The sequence below is a fragment of the Hypanus sabinus genome, chromosome 16 (assembly GCF_030144855.1).
Source record: "Hypanus sabinus isolate sHypSab1 chromosome 16, sHypSab1.hap1, whole genome shotgun sequence".
NCBI lineage: Eukaryota > Metazoa > Chordata > Chondrichthyes > Myliobatiformes > Dasyatidae > Hypanus > Hypanus sabinus.
In genome coordinates, this window is record NC_082721.1 from 90,592,361 (window position 1) to 90,605,241 (window position 12,881).

The following is a 12,881-nucleotide window of genomic DNA, read 5'->3' on the forward strand; positions in this document are numbered from 1 at the left end:
CAGGAAGGAATGATAGACATTCCTCATTGTAGTGTAGTAATGTTTTGGGACCTTTGGTGCAACAGGTTATGTGATGGTGATAACTGGGCAGGATTTTTTTCAAACAGGCCTGGTTAAAGTCATCGATTATAATTTGAAATACATTGGGATGGGATGTTCTTGTTTACAGACAACATCAAGAAGTTTCACTAGTGCTTGCTTATGATTGACCACTCACACTACGTAAACCATGGTCAGGATCACGGATGAGAACTCCTGAGTCAAATGGAATTGTCTACATTTAATGATTAGTTGTTCTAAGTCAGGGAAGCAAGAAGCTGACATAACCCCAATGTCCATGCATGAACAAGAATTTACTAAAAAGCATACTCCATCACCTCTTTCCATACCAGAGTTCATGGTCCGATCATGTTGCATATTTGCAAACTATCTTAATACTTAATTAAATAGTGCACGTATCATGACTTGACACTTCATACTTGAAACGTGTCTTTATTTTTCATTTGTGCTTCCATGCTCCCTCACATCATGTGTTGTTCTGTTTGCATCTGATGACATCATCACCAAACTGGACAAGAGACAAACTACATTAACTGACCTTACCCTTTCAATACATGACAAATACATTCTGAAAATTGTAAAACCTCTCGTCTGCATGAAGATTCTGGTGGCCCAAGCAGTAGCAGGAGCAGGCCACAGTGACGAGGTTTCTCGCAGGTCAGCGGTGTTGCAGGTCGTTGGTGTTCGGACTCACTCCAGCAGATCAATCAGTGATAGGAACAGGCCACAGTGATGATGTTCCTTGCAGGTTAGCAATGCTTGGTTGAAAATACAGAAGGAACAAGCAGTGCAGCCATTGTTGAGAATAGGTCAGTGGTGAGAGTAGGAGTGTTGGACGGGTTCAAAAGAGGCTTTAGCTCCAGGTAAGTTTCCGTTTTCTCTCTCACTGTACCTAGTGTAGTAAATGGTCATTGTGTGTTCTTCACGCTGGATGTTGGAGTCCTGAGAAACCCAGAGTCTTGGAGGGAAATGCATCTTGGGGAAGTGTATCCAGCTACAGCTCTGGAACAGCAACTGGATGACCTTTGGCTTGTACAGGAGAGTGAGGAGATAACTGATCAGAGTTCCAGGGAAGTAGTCACTCTGAAGTTACAGGAAGCAATTAGCTGGAAGACTGTCAGGAGAGATGGCAATGTGCTTAGGCAGTTAGCGCAGAGCACCCCTGTGGCCATTCCTCTCAATAATAAGTATACCATTTGGATACTGTTGTGGGGATGACTTCCCAGGAGGTTACTGGCACTGAGCATGGGTCCATGGTGCAGAAGGGTAAGAGGGAGAAGAGGGGAGCAGTAAATGATAGAGGATTCAATAGTCAGAGGGACAGAAAGTTCTGTGGACATGAATGGGATACCCAAATGGTATGTTGCCTCCCAGATGCCAGGGTTAGGGACATCTCAGATTGTGTCCACAGCACTTTGGAGGGTGAGAGAGAGCAGCCAGATGTCCTGGTACACCTTGGTACCAATGACATAGGAAGGAAAAACAAAGAGGTCCTGAAAAGAGAATATAGAGAGCTAGGCAGAAAGCTGAGAAGTAAGACCTCCAGGTAGTACTTTCCAGATTGCTGTCTGTGCCATGTGCCAGTGAAGGTAGAAACAGGATGATTTGGCAGATTATTGCGTGGCTGAGAAGCTGGTGCAGGAGGTAGGGCTTCAGGTTCTCGGATCGTTGTGATTTCTTCTGGGGGAGTTATGACCTGTACAAGAGTGATGGGTTGTACCTGAACCCAAGGGGGACCGATATTCTCGCAGCAGGTTTATTAGAGCTAATTTGGCAGGGGGATGGGAACTGGAGTGAAAGGTCTCAGGATAGGATAGATGGTGAAAAAGCAAAGATAGTGGGCAGGGAGATTGTCAGGAAGGGCAGGCAGATGATAGAATGGAATTGCAGTCAGCAGGGTGGGTATCAGTGCATTAGGGATGTAGAATCAAAAAGGGTAGCAAATGCAGCACTCAAAGAGTTATATCTCTGTGTACAGAGTATAAGAAATGAGGTGGATGATCTTGATACACTATTACAGATTGTCAGGTATGATGTTGTGGCCATCACTGAATCGTAGCTGAAGGATGGTTGTTGTTGGAAGTTGAATGTCCAAGGTTACACATTGTATCAGAGGGATAGGAAGGTAGGTGGGGATATGGTTCTGCTGGTAAAGAATGACAAAGGACTGTATGATGTTGAGCCCTTGTGGGTTGAGTTAAGAAACTGCAAGGCTAAAATGACCCTGATATATACAGGCCTCCCAAAAGTAACTGGGATGTGGACCATAGATTACAACAGGAAATAGAAGAGACATGTCAAAAGGGTAACGTTATGATAGTCACAGAAAATTTCAACATACAGGTCAATTGGGAAAATTAAGTTGGTAATGGATCTCAAGACAGTGAGCTTGGCGAATGCCTATGAGATGGCTTTTTAGAGCAGTTTGTTATTGCGGAATCAGTTGTACTTGATTGAGTGTCATGTAATGAACCAGAGGTGATTATGGAGCTTAAGACAAAAGAATTCTTAGGAGGCAGTGACAACAATATGCTTGAGTTCAACTTGAAATTTGATAGTGATAAAGTCTGATATAGTAGTATTTCAATGGAGTAAAGGAAATTACAGTGGTATAAGACAGGAGTTGGTCAAAGTAATTTTGAAGGAGAGGCCAGCAGAGGTGACACCAGAGCAGCAATGACGTGAGTTTCTGGGAAAAATGAGGAAGGTGCAGGACTTGTTCATCTGCAACTTGTTAGTATATTTTTAGTTTGAATTCTATCTGTGTTTGGAAATTCTTTGTAGTTTATAAATATTTTGTAATCCAGTAATCTTTGATAGATCACTCTGAGTGTTAATTATGTATTAAAAACTATTGGTCTAAAATTAAATAAAATAAACTGTTTAAGCTACTTTGTTAACTGGAAGTATCTCTTCCTTGCTAGGGAGGGGAGGGATCCCACCACTCAAGCAGTGGGTATTTACAGCTAGACTTTGTTGTAGAGACTAGTGTAACACGCTGTAAGGTTTCACTGCTGTGTAACATGCTGTAAGGTTTCACTGATAATATAATGGTTTCTCTGTAGCAGCAAATTTTGGGTTATGGCTAGAGATAATGTGGTTTGGAATGCTGTTGTTCTTTCTTGTGAGTCTAGAAAAGAGATTTTAGAGGTCTTTTGCCAGGGAGAGATGAGGAACTACAATGTGAATGGAGAGAATTGGTAGACTGCCAGACGAAGTGGACTTGGAGCGAGCGTCCAAGGGGCAGCGACAATTGGAGGAGGATGATGGTTGATGACTGGCTTATCAGTAAGCTCCAACATTGCATAATAGACTGTTTCATAAGATTGAGCCCTTTTTCTTTTTTTTCCTCATTTTCTTTACTAACCATATAGTCAGAGTAAGAATTATAAAGCTTAATCGTTAAACTGCATATTGTGTACTGTTTGTAACAGGGGACACATCACGCAGCATCCACCCAATCGAGATTTCTTAAGTTTGGCCAGGCCAGGGGCTATCACCCACTATATTAAGCCGCTGGCCGCAGCGAGAGTTACAATTGCAGGGGCTTGTCTGGGATTGATTCCTTTGGATCCTGTGTGATTACCCTGAGCAATGAACCAGTGAGGCAGATTTTTGTACTCCAGATGAATTGTTAATTCACCTGTTAAATACTGTAAAAGTTGCAATTGCAGCTGGAGGTTTGATAAAATGGCTGGTGTAGCTTTTGTTTTAATGCAGACCAGTACTGAGGAAGCGGTAGCTGGGGGCGGAGATTTCAAAGACAGGGTTCTTTCGTTTCCAAGGAGTGAAGGGAAAGAGTGGTCAGATTTGGAATGTCTAATTAGTCCACGTCCTCTGATGAAGAGTGAGGATTTTGAGTTAGTATCTGCCCTTATCTCTCTGGCGAATAAATGGAAAAATCAGATTCAAAGTCCCAGCTGTGGCAGGCTCCACCTATTCTCTGGAAATACACCCACCCGTAAAGGGGAGGAGGAGTATGAACCTTGGGCGGAGTGGACTCTCAGTTGTTAGGTGAGTGGCAGTGCTCTGATGATGTAAAGCGACAGAGATTGGTTGAAAGTTTGAATGGCGGGGAAGGCCACTGACATTGTGAAAGCTGTCAGGATGAAATATCAGGTTGTGACAGCTGTCAATTACATGCAAGCACTAGACAATGCTTTTGACCCAACTGGAAGCCTAAAGAAGCTCATGGTGGGGTTTCAGAATATGCATCAGGAGAAGGGACAGAAGCTTTCTGCATTTATTTTTCAGCTAGAGATAAATTGCTTGTGGCACAGAGGCAGCTGAGGTGGAGCAGTTAAGAATGGATCAGATAGCCAGCGGTGCCCAGTCCCATGACCAGATTGCGTGGGGTCTCCAATAATCTCATAAGGCGCACCCCCTCCATCTTTTGTTGAGCTGATCAGAGAGGTACGTGAAAAGGAGAACACTGCGGAAATGCAGGTGACAACCGGGCCCCCAACAGATGAGATTAGGTCCACCCCCACCCCTGCGGGGGATACTGATTCGGAGGATGAGGACCTGGATGTGTGGTATATGCTGCCTTATGCTAACTCCCCATTGATTGAGGAAGAGACTCCCGGCTCTTCTCCCATTGAGACAAGTAAAGTGGGGGGGGGGGACTGTCTGTGGGCACCTGGGTTGCAGCAGGACGCTGCAGGGGAGGAAGTGGGGTTTGATCATGGGACACAGGCATCCGAGTTGCAGGTGGACATGAGTGATAAATCGGGGGAGGCCACGCCAGGTAGACCAGAAGTATCCCCAGTAGTTTCAGAACCTGAAGAGTTAGATGATGGGGTGTGGAGGTCTCACAGAGAATTAGGACTCCACCAGATAGGTTGGCCTATCTAGCACCAGGGAACCAGATGGCCTGTTTCTGTGCTGTAATTGTTATATGATATATGGTTATATGACTAGTGTCCAACACACAGATGGGCATATATGATGACGTAGGCATCACTGAATCATGGCTGAAGGAAGATTTCAGCTGGGAGCTTGATATCCAGAATTACACATTGCATCAAAAGGACAGGCAGGAAGACAGATGGGGTGGCATTGCTCTGTTGGTAAAAAATGAAATCAAACCTTTAGAAAGAGGTGACATACAATGGGAAGGTATTGAATCAAGATGGATCAAGCTAAGAAATTGCAAGAGTGACAAGACCCAATGGGAGTTGTTTACAGGCTGCCAAACAGTACAAAGAATCTGGACTATAAATGAGTGGGAGATAGAAAATGCATGCAAAAAACAATGTTATAATAATCATGGGGAATTTCAATATGCAGGTAGATTTGGAAAATCAGGTTGATGGTGGATTCCAATAATGCCTACAGATGGCTTTTTAGAACAGCTCATGTTTGAATCCACTGGGGGATCAACTATTCTGGATTGGCTGATTATACAATGAACCAGAATTGGTTAGAGAGATTAAGGTAAAGAAACTAAGATGAAAGTGATCATATGATTGAATTCACTCTGTAACTTGAGAAGGAGAAGCTAAAGTCAGATGTATCAGTATTACAGTGGAGTAAAGGGAATTACAAAGGCATAAGAGAGGAGTTGGGAAACGATTGGCAAAGAACACTGGCGGGGATGATAGCAGAGCAGCAATAGTTGGAATTTCTAGAAGCAATTTGGAAGGCACAGGATATACACATCCCAAAGAGGAACAAGTATTCGAAAGGAAAGATGTCACAACTGTGGCTGACAAGAGAATTCAAAGCCCACATAAAAGCCAAAGAGAAGGCATATAATAGAGCAAAAATTAGTGAGAAGTTAGAGGATTGGGAGACTTTTAAAAACAAATAGAAGGCAACTAAAAAAGTCATTAGGAAGGTAAGGATGGAATATAAAAGGGTAAGCTAGGCAATAACATTAAAGAGAATACCAAAAGTTTCTACAGATGCATAAAGTGTAAAAAGGAGGTGAGAGTGGATACCAGACTGCTGGAAAATGATGCTGGAGAGTTAGTAATAGGAACAAGGAAATGGCAGATAAACTGAATAAGTATTTTCCATCAGTCTTCACTGTGGAATATACTAGCAATATGGTAGAAATTCCAGGTGTCAGGGGTCATGAAGAATGTGAAGTTACCACTTCTAGAGTGAATGTTCAGACCATGTGGAACACCATTAGTCACTTGCAGCCAACCAGAAAAAGCTCCCTTTATTACCTCTGTTGGCCTACTGGTAATCAGCCAATTTTATATTCATGCTAGTATCTTTCCTGTAATATCATGGGCTCTTAACTTGTGAAGTAACCTCATGTGTGGCTCCTTGTCTAAAGCTTTATGAAAATCCAAGTAGACAACATCCAGCAATTTTCTTTCTCTAACTTGCTTGTTATTCCTTCAATGAATTCCAACAGATTTACTAGGCAAGATTGTTCCTTAAAGAAACCATGCTGACTACAGCCTATTTTATCATGTGCCTCTAAGTACATTGAAAAACATCCTTAACAAATGACTCTGACATCTACCCACACGCTGACATCTGGCCTATAATTTCCTTTATTCTGCCTCTCTCACTTCTTGAAGAGTGGAGTGACAATTGCAATTTTCCAGTCCTCCAGAATCATGCCAGAATCAATTGATCCTTGAAAGATTATTACTGATGCCCCACAACAGAGCTCTGTGACCAATCATGAAATCAGAGGCTGGAGAGGAAGGAACTTCACTTACGTCCTCTGACCAGGTATAAAAGGGCAGCAACTTATTGCAGTTTGTTTGGAGCTCTGACCAGCAACCAATCATGAGATCAGAAGCTTGAGAGCAGGGAATTTCACTTCAGTACTCTGAGTATAAAAGGGCAGCAACTTGTGGAAGTCTTTTTAGAGCTCTGACCAGCGACCAATCAGCATTTGGGAATGATCTATTCAACATATGTATACTGTAATTGATTGACTGATTGATTTTCTCTCTTCTATATTATGTATTGCATTGAACTGCTGCTGCTAAGTTAACAAATTTCATATCACATGCCGATGATAATAAACCTGATTCTGATTAGGCAAGAACAAATTAAAGGAGGGCAGTGGCAGGAACTCCAGGGTTGTGATCTCAGGATTGCTACCCATGCCACATGCTAGTGAGGCTAGATAAAACTAGGAAAATTATCCAGTTTAACACATGGCTAAAGAGTTGGTGTAGGAGGGAGGGAATAAGATTTTTGGATCATTGGGCTCTCTTCCAGGGAAGGTGGGACCTGTACAGAACTACAGGGGACTAATATCCTTGTGGGAAAGTTTGCTAATACTGCACAGTTGGTGTTTAAACTAGAGTTGCAGGGGAATGGGAACCAGAGTGCCAGAACACTTAGCAGAGTGATTATGAACATAGATGTTGGTAAGACCTTAGACAACAGGAATTAAAAGGTTGAGCATCAAATGTGTTCAGGAAAGTTTCCTTCATCAGTTTGTAGCAGTCCCAATCAGTGTATATGGACAATTCCCAGGGTTATCCCTACTCCATTCCTGGCCATTCCAATTCAGCTTAGCTCTTAAATCAATCAACCTTGGATCTCTCCTCACTTCTTCTCACCTCAGCTCCCCCTCATCGAATTACCCAACCTGTCCAATTTGGCTTGGCTCTTAAATCGATTAAACCTCTGATCTTTCCAGGCCTCAGCTCCACCGCATCAAATTGACTCCAAGTCCACTCCAGCAACTCCAGCCTGGACTTCCTGCAACCATCCTGCACCAGTGAGACACCACTCACACCACAAAAAAGCCAGATAGTACAGGTTATTCCACTCAACTTTGCCAGGGAAGCCACAGGCCACTGTTTGCAGTGAGCCTTTACCATAAAAACTGTAAATAATGAACTACTTAGTTGCCTTCTTTTTGCTTTAATGGCCACCAGCAAGTTGTTGCTCAAACCAGTAAGTATCATCATCTCGTCCTCACCTACCACCCCAAGAGCTTCTGTATCCATCACATTATACTCTACAACTTCTGCCATATTCAACGGTACTATACTACCAAACACATTTTTACACCCCACTCTCATTCTCCACTTATTGCAGGAATCACTCCCTCCACAACTCCCTTGCCCATTTGTCCCTCCCCACTAACCTTTTCCTTGCACTTATCTCTGCAAGCATAAGAAGTGTTACGTCTACCCACTTACCTCCTCCCTCACCTTCATTCAGGGCCCCAAACAGTCCTTCCAAGTGAGGTAAAACTTCACCTATTGAGTCATTTACTGCATCCAGTGCCCCTGATGGGCATCCCTCTAACTTAATGAGACTGCACATAGATTTGTGGACTACGTTGAGCACATTCGCTCCATCTGCAAAAACTAAACTTTCTCAGTAGCCAAACATTTTAATTCCAATCCCCATTCCATTACCTCATGTTGATCCAACACCTCCTCTTCTGCTACAGTGAAGTCATTTTCAGTTGGAGAAGCAACACCTCATATTCCATCAAGGTTGCTTCCAAGTTATTAACATAAACATTGATTACTCCAACTTCAGATAATTTTTTCTCCCTCACACTTCCCTGTTCTTCAATTTCCCACCCTGGCCCTCCTCACCTATCTATCTCCCCCTGGTGCACTTCCTCCTTCTATTTTCCCATACTGCACTCCTTCTTCTATCAGATTCCTTCTTCTCCAGCCTTTTACCGTTTCCACCTACCACTTCCCAGATTCTTACTTCATCACCCATTCGTCACCCACCAGGAGTCACCTTTCACTTTCCAGCTTGTATTCCTTCCCCTCCCCCACATTCTTATTGTGGCTTCTTTTCTCTTTCTTTCCAGTCCTAATCAAAGGTTCAAAGGTTCATTTATTATCAAAGTATACAACTCTGAAATTCTCCTGCTCCAGATAGCCACAAAACCAAGAAAGAAAAGAACAGCAGCACAATCAACCCCAAATCCCTCTTCCCCACACAAAAAAACAATGAAGATTGTATAAAAAGCACAGAATTAAAAAAAAAACTATAAGACTGAAAAAAGTCCACAGTCCAATCTGTCCTTTGCCAATCAACTGGTGGGGTAGTTAAACACATTTTCAATCTCTTATTGCTACAGTCAGAAGTTCTCACCAAATTCAAAAAGGCAACAATTATACCAGTGCCCAGGGTGAGCTGTCTTAACAACTATCATCTAGTAGTACTCACATCTATGGTAATGGAAGAACTTTGAGAGGTTGGTTATGCCTAGGATCAGTTCATGCCTCAGCAAAGACCAGGACCCATTGCAATTTGCCTATTGCCATAATACGTCTACAGTGGAGGCAATCTCACTGGCGCTCTATGTGACCTTGGATCACATGGACGATACAAATACCTATGCCAGGATGCTGGTTATTGACTACTGCTCAGTGTTTAATATCATTATTCCTGAAGTTCTAATCGAAAACTTTCAGCACCTGAGCCTCTCTACCTCCTTCCACAACTGGATCCTCAACTTCCTAACTGGAAGACCACAATCTGTGCAGATTGGAAATAAAATCTCCACCTCTCTGACAATAAAAACTGATGCACCTGAGAGATTTGGCCTTAGCCATCTGCTGTACTCTCTCTTCACCCATGACGTGCAGCTAGGTACAGCTCAAATACCATCTACAAATTTGCTGACTATACAACCATTGTCGGGAGACTCTCAGATAGTGATGAAATGGTGTACAGGAGGTTGATACACCAATTTTTGAGTGGTGTCACAGAACAACCTTGCAATCAGCATCTCTAAGATCGACGAACTGATTGAGGCCTTCAAAAAGGGTAAGACGAGGATACATACACCAATCCTCATACAGGGACCAGAAATGGAGAGAGTCAGCAGTTTCAAATTCCTGGGTATCAAGATCTCCGAGGACCTAACCTGAACCCAACATATTGAAGGCAAGATATTAGCTATACTTCATTAGGAGATTGAGGAGATTTGGTATGCAACCAACAACACTCACAGATTTCTATGGAGAACATTCTAACTGGCTGCATCACTGTCTAGTCTGGGGGAAGTGCTACTCACAGGATCAAAGAAAGTTGCAGAGACTTGAAAAATTAGTCAGCCTCTGTACTATCCAGGACATCTTCAAAGAACTGTGCCTCTGAAAGATGGCGTTCATCATTAAGAACCCCCATCACCCAGGACAACATGTCCTCTTCTCATTGCTACCATCAGGAAGGAGGTGTATGTATGTATGTATGTATATTTATATATACACCTCCTTCCTGATGGTAGCAATGAGAAGAGGACATGTTGTCCAGTAAGTGTGTGTGTATATATATATATATATATATATATATACACACACACTTACTGTAATTCACAGTTCTTTTCTCTTTATTATCATTCATGTATTGCATTGTACTGCTGCTGCAAGGTTAACAAACTTAATGGCACTTAAACACAGTTGACAAACTCCATCCCATCCTGTCCAAACAGTAAGGCCCAGTCAATATGTGGAAAGGTAAAATCACCTACTATCATAACCATATGTTTCTTGCAACAGTTTGTGATCTCTATACAATTTTGCTCCTCTAAATCTCACTGACTGGTTATAATATAATCCTGTTTACATGTTCATCCCTCCCATAGTCCTCAATTCCACCCATATAGCCTCAGTAGGTAAGCTTTCCAACCTGTCCTGTCTGAGCACTGACGTGACATTTTCCCTGACTAGTAAAACCACACCTCTCCCTTTAACCCCTCCCACTCTATCATGTGTAAAACATCAGAACCCTGTAACACTGAGCAGCCAGTCCTGCTCCTTCAGCAGACAAATCTCACTAATGGCTACAATGTCATAATTCAACATGCTGATCCATGTCCTAAGCTCACTGTCTTTCCTATAATACCTTGTTAGTCCCACCATACTCAATATTTTAATTCCTGACTTTGTAAGTAGGCGTACCAACATCTTTTCTTATAACTACTCCAATGTCTGTCTAGCACTCTGGTTTCCATGCCCTGCAACTCTACTTTAAAACCCCCATGCAGCACTAGCAAACCTTCTCACAAAGATATTAGTCCCCTTCCAGTTCAGGTATAAGTCATTTCTTCTGTACAGGGCCCACCTTCCTGGAAGAAAGCCAATTGATCCAAAATTTTGATGACCTCCCTCCTACACCAACTCCTCAGCTACATGTTTAACCGGGAGTACGATCTTCCTACTTCTGGCCTTACGAGATGTGACATGGGTAGCAATCCTGAGATCACAACCCTGGAGGTCCTGCCCTTTAACATAGCACGTAACTCCCTGAACTCACATAGCAGAACATCGTCACTCTTGCTATCTATGTCATTAGTACCGACATGGACCAGATCCTCTGGCAGTTCATCCTCCCATTTAAGAATGCTAAGGACTCAATCCAAGGTGTCCATGAAAATTGGCTTTTCTTCAATTTAGAATCTCAGCCCAAGGACCAGACCAATCCTTTTCTATAATTATCTCAGAACTAATAGCAATATGATCATTAGATGCAAAGTGTTCTCCTACACATACGTTTATCACCTGCTCTGTCTCATTCCATAGTAGCAGATCAAGTATTCCATACCCTTTTGTTGGGACTTACTTCTATGCAATGATTAAGAAAGTTTTCCTGAACATATTTCAAAGTCAAAGTACATTTATTTTCAAATAATTTATAAATAATAAAACATTGAGATTTGTCTGCCTATGGGCACACAAAGCAAGAAACCCAAAAGAGCCCAATTTTTTAAAAAATGAAGACCAACACTCAACGTGCTGAGAAAGAGAAAAAAAAACAACTCATGCAAACATTAGAAGTGAACACAGTGTTCTGAACCTAACTGAGTCCTTAAATCCGAATATCAGGAGCAGGCCCAAAGCCACGGTCTGAATTTGTTATCTTAATGGTGCAAATCACCGTGAAGCTTGCAGACATGAAGCACAACAGCCAGGGCAGTCTCATATCCTCAGCATCACAGAGAGAGGAGTGAACATCACATGAGTGTGAGCGAAATCGCCTCTGGTTCCAGTACCCTGCATTTCGAGTCTATTTGAGCCAGCATTTAAATTGAAAAATTCTATTCCAGCTGGTCCTTTTACAGTATGGGAATCCCAATCAATATGTACAAAGTTATGTTTCTTGCAACAGTCTGTGATCTCTCTACAAATTTGTACCTCTAAATCCTACAGATGGTAGGGTGGTCTGTAATATAGCCCTATTAACATGGTCATACCTTTCTAATTCCTCAGTTCCATCCGTAATGCCTCACCAGAGAATTCTCCAGTCCATCCTGACTGAGCACTGCCATGACCCTTCCCCTGACCAGTAATGCCACCTTGCCTTCTTTAAACCCTCCCGCTCTGTCGCATCTAAAACAACAGAACACCTGAATATTGATCACAAACAACAGAAAATCTGATATGCTGGAAATGCAAGCAATACACATAAAGTGCCAGAGAAACTCCGCAGGTCAGACAGCATCTATAGAAAAGAGTATAGTCGACATTTCGGGCCGAGACCCTTCAACAGAACTGGAGAAAAAAAGATAAGGAGTCAGAACTGAAAGGTGGAGGAAGGGGAGGAAGAAACACAAGGTGATAAGTAAAACTGGGAGGGGGAAGGGGGAGCTCTAGCAATGTTCTACAGATATAAAGAGATGGCATAGCATCGGAAGTTGTTGAATCATAGTGCATGGAGCTAGAGAACTTTAATGGTAAAAATACCATAAGACCATAAGACACAGGAGCAGAATTAGGCCATTTAACCCATTGAGTCTGCTCTGCCATTGAACCACAGCTGGTTCTTTATTTTCCCTCCTCAATCCCTCTCCCCAGCCTTCTCCCCGTAACCTTTGATGCCACGTTCAATCAAGAACCTGCCTTAAATACACCCAACGA

General features: G+C 42.5%; 1 long non-coding RNA gene across 2 annotated transcripts in view; it reads right to left on the bottom strand.

The window, feature by feature from the left end:
- Positions 1–476: 476 nt before the first annotated feature.
- LOC132406563 (uncharacterized) overlaps positions 477–12,881 on the bottom strand; it is a 29,818-nt gene continuing 17,413 nt past the window's right edge. For both annotated transcript variants that reach the window (XR_009516199.1, XR_009516200.1), the window contains one exon: positions 477–5,123. This is a non-coding gene — a long non-coding RNA (uncharacterized LOC132406563). The remainder of the gene's footprint in view (positions 5,124–12,881) is intronic.